The following is a 6,358-nucleotide window of genomic DNA, read 5'->3' on the forward strand; positions in this document are numbered from 1 at the left end:
GTCTCAGGCCCTCACCGGTTAGGCAGGGGGCTAAAGGAGGAGGGTCTGGGGAGGAGTGAACCTCTGCCCGGCTGTGACAGATGTCTGGGGTTTGCTTTTCCCAACGCTGGAGACCTGGAGCGGGCGCCGCCCTGCCGGGGGTGAAGGAGGGGTCACCGCTGAAACAGGGTTGGGGCTGAGCGAAGTGGCCAGAGTAATTGGGCCGTCCTCAAAGCATAGGCCCTCAGTCCCGCACCGAAAAGGTGGATCGCGCTGCCTAGAAGCAGAGAATCTTTACAATACTGGGCCCAGTATTGGGCGACCCTTTCTTTCTTTAGCGGCACCCTCCCACTGCATCCCATTGCCAGAGGTGGTGAGTGGAGAGCTTGAGCAACATGCCCAGGGAGCAAAGGGCAGAGTTGCCCAGGCTTGGGCTCTAGGTTTCACGTTTGTTGTAGACTCCTTTAGCCCCCGCCTGCAGTCAGTGGCCTGCAAGGCAAGCATCTCCGCCCGCCCCCCCACCCCCGCCCCAGGGTGCAAAACAGTTACCTGGGGGAGGGAAGAAAATATTAGAATTTTAACTTCTGGTAAGAAAGAAGCTGGGCTTTTTGTTTTATTTATTTACTTATTTATTTTTTTAATATTTTTATTTATTTCTAGGAGAGAGAGAGAGACAGCGTGAGCAGGGGAGGGTCACAGAGAGAGGGAGACACAGACTCTGAAATAGGCTCCAGGCTCTGAGCTGGCAGTCAGCACAGAGCCCGACGCGGGGCTCGAACCCACAAATCGCGAGATCATGACCTAAGCGAAAATCGGACGCTTAACCGACTAAGCCACCCAGGCGCCCCGAAGCTGGGCTTTTTAAAAAAAAAATTTTTTTTAATGTCTTATTTATTTTTGAGAGAGAGAGAGAGACAGCGGGAGCAGAGGAGGGTCAGAGAGGGAGACACAGAATCTGAAACAGGCTCCAGGCTCTGAGCTACCAGTGCAGAACCCCATGCGGGGCTCGAACCCATGAACCATGAGATCATGACCTGAGCCGAAGTCGAACACTTTACTGACTGGGCCACTCAGGTGCCCTGAAGCTGGGCTTTTAAAATACTTAATATTTAGATTGGTGGGAGAGGGCCAGTTAGCTGAGTGCTTTCAACAAAACTGATGTTCACAGAATGGACTCGCGGCTGCAAAAGATTCCTGAAAAGAAAGCAGAGACTGAAGATGATGCTAACACTTGTAAACCCCTGTACCCAGTGGAAACCAGTGACTGGCTCAACAGATCTGACGTATTCAATAGCATTGTTCATATAAGGTATTAAATCTTTTTTTTTAACTGAAAACAGAGGGATTTTGTAATTTTGAATACTATAGTCGTTCAAATATTGTTTATCTCATCTTTATTTTTTAAGTTTATTTATTTATTTATTTATTTGACAGAGACAGTGTGAGTGGGGAGGGGCAGAGAGAGAGAAGGAAAGAGAGAAAATCCCAAGCAAGATCCCAGCTGCCAGCACAGGGTTTGATGTGGGGCTCGAACTCACGGACCCATGAGATTGTGACCTGAGCTGAAACCAAGAATCAGACGCTAAACCGACCAAGCCATCTCATCTTTAGATGAGTTTAGATAACTCTATTTTTGCATTGGTTATGTAATGAGCATAGGTTACTTGTGTAGTTAAGTATGGATAGACTTTGCAGGTGAGTGTGTGTGTGTGTGTGTGTGTCAGGGAATAAATTAAGAGCTCTGGCTTGGATGTGTTATGTTTTAGGTGCCTGTATGCCATCCAAATGGCAAATATATGTATGATGTTTGCTCAAAAATATTTAAAAAAAATTTTTAATGCTTATTTTTTATTTTTGAGAGAGAGAAAGGGGGAGAAAGAGTGGGGGAGCAGCAGAAAGAGAGGGACACAAAGAATCTGAAGCAGGTTCCAGGCTCTGAGCTGTCAGCACAGAGTCCGACGCGGGGCTCCACCCCACGAACCGTGAGATCATGACCTGAACTGAAGTTGGATACTTAGCCGACTGAGCCACCTAGGTGCCCCTCAAAAATATTTTACTTATGGGGTTCATGATAAAAATTTTCTAGATGAGGGGTCAGTAGCCTTGTGGGAAAGGCACATTTACTGCAGGTCAGTGATCAGGATTTGTCCAAACTTGCTAAATTGGTGCCTGGCTAAACACAAGTTGATGACAAACAAGACTCCTTGGGGACACTGTCACAGGATGAGCCCAAGCCCGTCACCCAGGGCAAAGGCCAAAGCTTGGGCTGTCCTAGCTTAGGGACAAAAGGAGATTGGCATCACGGGATCCCTGTGGTCAGACTTCCTGTCCTGTCTTTGCACTGCAAGACATAAAGACCCAAGTGTCAACGTGGCACCTCAAACTTAACATGTCCAGGCCACAGCTCTTAATTTATGCCTGGATCTGCTTTTCCATGGATGTTTCTCATCTCAATAAATGACACTACCATCATCTAGCGGTTCAGGCCAAACCTGCAGGTGGCTTTCTCATTCTGTCCCCATGTTCCTTGCATCTGGTCCATCAGCAAATGCTCTTGGCTTTCTGCACAAAATATATCCAGAATTCCACCGCTTCTCCCTCCTCCTTGGTCTAGCTGGGTGCACAATGCAGCAGCCCCTCCGTCGTGTCTTCCTATTACCCTTCGGAGCCCCTGAACATATTTCCTGCTTTTAAACCGAAAGCCCTTTCGTCCACCTTCACAGGACTGAGCCCCTGGCTACTTCTTTGCTTTTATTTCTTCTCCCCTTGCTCACTTTCTTTAACCACATGTACCTCTTTTGCTGGTCTAGCTTCCCAAGGATGTACTCATAGGGACTTTGGCTGGAGGTCAGGTGTCCCCAGCCATCCCCATAACCTAACATTCTTTGTCAGTTTCTTCTCTCTTGGCTTTTATTTAAAAAAATTTTTTTTAAAATTTTTATGTTTATTATTAAGACAGAAATAGAGCATGAGTAGGGGAGGGGCAGAGAGAGAGGGAGACACAGAATCCGAAGCAAGATCCGGGCTCTGAGCTGTCAGCACAGAGCCCGATGCGGGGCTCGAACCCATGAACCATGAGATCATGACCTGAGCCAAAGTTGGTCGCTTAACGAACTGAGCCACCCAGGCGCCCCTCTTTTGGCTTTTATTTTTAAAAATATTTTTAACAAAACATTTTTAAAGTTTATTATTTTTTTTAGTAATCTCTGCACCCAATGTGGAGGTTGAACTCACAACCCCAAAATCAAGTGTCACATGCTCTTTGTGCTGAGCCAGCCAGGCACCCCTTTCCTGGCTTTTAATCCTCGTGGCACGGATTCACCTGACATTAGAAGTACTCCCTTATTTCTGGTTTCCTGGGCTGCCAGTAGCACACTGCCACAACCTCGGCGGCTTAAACCAACAGAAATTAACTTTTCTCATGGTGCTGGAGATCAGAAGTCTGAAATCAATTTCACTGAGCCCAAATCAAAGGCTGCACTTTGGAGGCTTTAAAGGAGAATCAGTTCCTTCTCTCTTCCAGCTTCTTCTTTTTTAAATTGCAATAAAAAAAAAAAAATCCACATAATATACATTTACCATCATCACCATTTTTAAGTGTGCATTTTAGGAGTGCTAAGTTATTCACACTGTTGCGAAACAGGGCTCTAAAACTTTTATAAATCTGAAACTGTAACTGTTAAACAGCACTCCCACCCCCTCTGCCTCTCCCTGAGCCCCTGGGGGCCACCATTCTACTTTCTGTTGGGAAGAATTAGACTCCTTAAAAAAACTTTTTTTTTAAAAAATGTTTTACTTATTTTTGAGAGAGATTGAGACAGCGTGAGCAAGAGAGGGACAGAAAGAGAGGGAGACACAGAATCCAAAGACAGGCTCCAGGCCCTGAGCTGGCTGTCAGCATTGAGCCCAATGCGCACGGAGCCTGACGCAGGGCTCAGACCCATGAAACACGAGATCATGACCTGAGTCAAAACCGGACGCTTAACCGACTGAGCCACTCAGGTGCTCCCAGAATTAGACTCCTTTAGATACATCATATAAGTGATCTCATGCAGTATTTGTCTTGTGATAGGCTTATTTCATTTAGCATCATGCCGTCCAGGCTCATGAATAATATTCCATTGTGTAGACATACACATTTTTTAATCCACTCACCCGTTGATGGATGCTGGGGCTGCTTCCACCGCTTGGCTATTGTGAATAATGCCACCATGATCACGTGTGTGCGATATTTGAGTCCCTGATTTCAGTTCTTTTGAAGATATATATATATATATGCGAATGCTGGATCATATGGTAGTTCTGTTTAAAAAACTGTTTTTTAATGTTTATTTTTGTGAGAGAGACAGAGCGTGAGCGGGTGAGAGACAGAGACAGAGGGAGACACAGATTCCGAAGCAGGCTCCAGGCTCCGAGCTGTTAGCGCAGAGCCCAACGTGGGGCCCGAACCCACCAACCGTGAGATCATGACCTGAGCCAAAGTTGAACACTTAACAGACTGAGCTGCCCAGGTGCCCCTGTTTTTAAGGAATCTCCATACTGTTCTCCATAAGCAGCTACACGATTTTGCATTCCCGGCAGCGTACAGGGTTCCGGTTTCCCCACATCCACACCGACAGTGTTATTTTCTGCTTTTGTGATATAGCTGTCCTGATAGGTGTGAGGTGCTACTTCACTGGGTGATGATCAGAGATGTTGGGCCTCTTCTCATATGCTTGTTGACCATCTGTATATCATCCTTGGAGACATGTCTGTTCAAACTCCTTGCCCACTTTTAAGTCAGGTTATTTGATTTCTTTGTTGTTGAGTTGTACGAGTTCTTTATGTATGTGGAATATTGGACTCATACAGACCATTTGCAAACGTTTGCTGCACGTTGCGTTTTCAGTCCATTGACCGTGTGCTTTGATGCATAAAAGTCCTAAGTTTGATGTATTCCCATTTGTCTTATTTTTTAATTTGTTTAGTTGCCTGTGCTCGTGGTATCATAGGGCATCACTGCCAAGTCCAACATCATGGAGGTTTGCCCTCTGTTTCTTCCAGGAGACACAGAGGTTTCACAGACATTTTGAGTCTCACATTTTGACACAGACATTTTGAGTCTCACACTTAAGTCTTTAAACTATTTTGAGTTAATTGTTGTATATAGTGAAAGATAACGGTCCAACTTCTTCTTCTGCATGCAAATATATAGTTTCCCCGGCACCATCTGTGGAAGAGACTGGCCTTTCTCCATTGAATGGTCTTGGCGTCATTGCCAAAGATCATTTGGCCAAATATGTGAAGGTCTACTTCTGGGCTCTCTCTTCTATTCTCTTGGTCTCTATGTCTATTTTTATGTCAGCACCACACCCCTTGGATTACCATAGCTTTGTTACATGTTTTGAAATCAGGAAGTGTTAGTCCCTCAATTTTGTTCTGTTTCAAAATTGTTTTGGCCATTTGGGGTCCCTTGAGATTTCATAGGACTTTTGGATCCTGTTTTCTATTTCTGTAAAAGATGCCATTGGGATTTTCATAGGGATTGCATTGAATCTGGAGGTGGCTTTGGATAGTATTGTCATTTTAGGATTAAAGTAAATCTTTCAGGTGTGTCTGGGTGGCTCAGGCAGTTAAGCATCCGACTTTGACCCAGCTCATGATCTCACAGCTCATGAGTTCGAGCCCTGCATCAAGCTCTATGCTGTCAGCTCAGAGCCTGGAGCCTGCTTCGGATTCAGTGTCTCCCCCTCTCTCTCTGCTCCTTCCCACCTCGTGCGCGCTCTCTCTCTCTCAAAAATAAATATTTTTTTAAAAAGTAAGTCTTTCAATCAATGAATATGATATCTTTCCATATATTTGTTTCATCTTCAATTTCTTTCAGCCATGTTTTATAATTTTCAATGTATAAGTCTTACACCTCCTTAGTTAAATTTATTCCTAAATATTTTAATTTTTTTCTGATGTTATTGTACATGAAGTTGTTTTCTAGTGTCCTTTTTGGCTTGTTCATTGTTAGTGTATGGAAACACAACTTTTTAAAAAAAATATTTGTTTATTTTTGAGAGAGAGAGAGCTTGAGTTGGGGAGAGGAGCAGAGAAAGAAAGAGAGGGAGACAGGGGATCTGAAGTGGGTTCCATGCTGTCAGCACAGAGACCATTGTGGGGCTCGAACCCACAGACTGTGAGATCATAAACTGAGCCAAAGTCAGATGCTTAACCAACTGAGCCACCGAGGTGCCCTACAACTGACTTATTTTTAAAATTATTTTTTGTTTTTCTGGTTTTATCAGCAACTGATTTTTTTTGTGTGTGTCAAGTTTGTATCCTGCAACTTTGCCAAATTAATTTATTACTTCTAAAAGCTTTCGTGTGTGTGTGTGTGTGTGTGTGTGTGTGT

The sequence above is a fragment of the Hyaena hyaena genome, unplaced genomic scaffold (assembly GCF_003009895.1).
Source record: "Hyaena hyaena isolate Hyena2069 unplaced genomic scaffold, ASM300989v1 scaffold_514, whole genome shotgun sequence".
Classification (NCBI taxonomy): domain Eukaryota; kingdom Metazoa; phylum Chordata; class Mammalia; order Carnivora; family Hyaenidae; genus Hyaena; species Hyaena hyaena.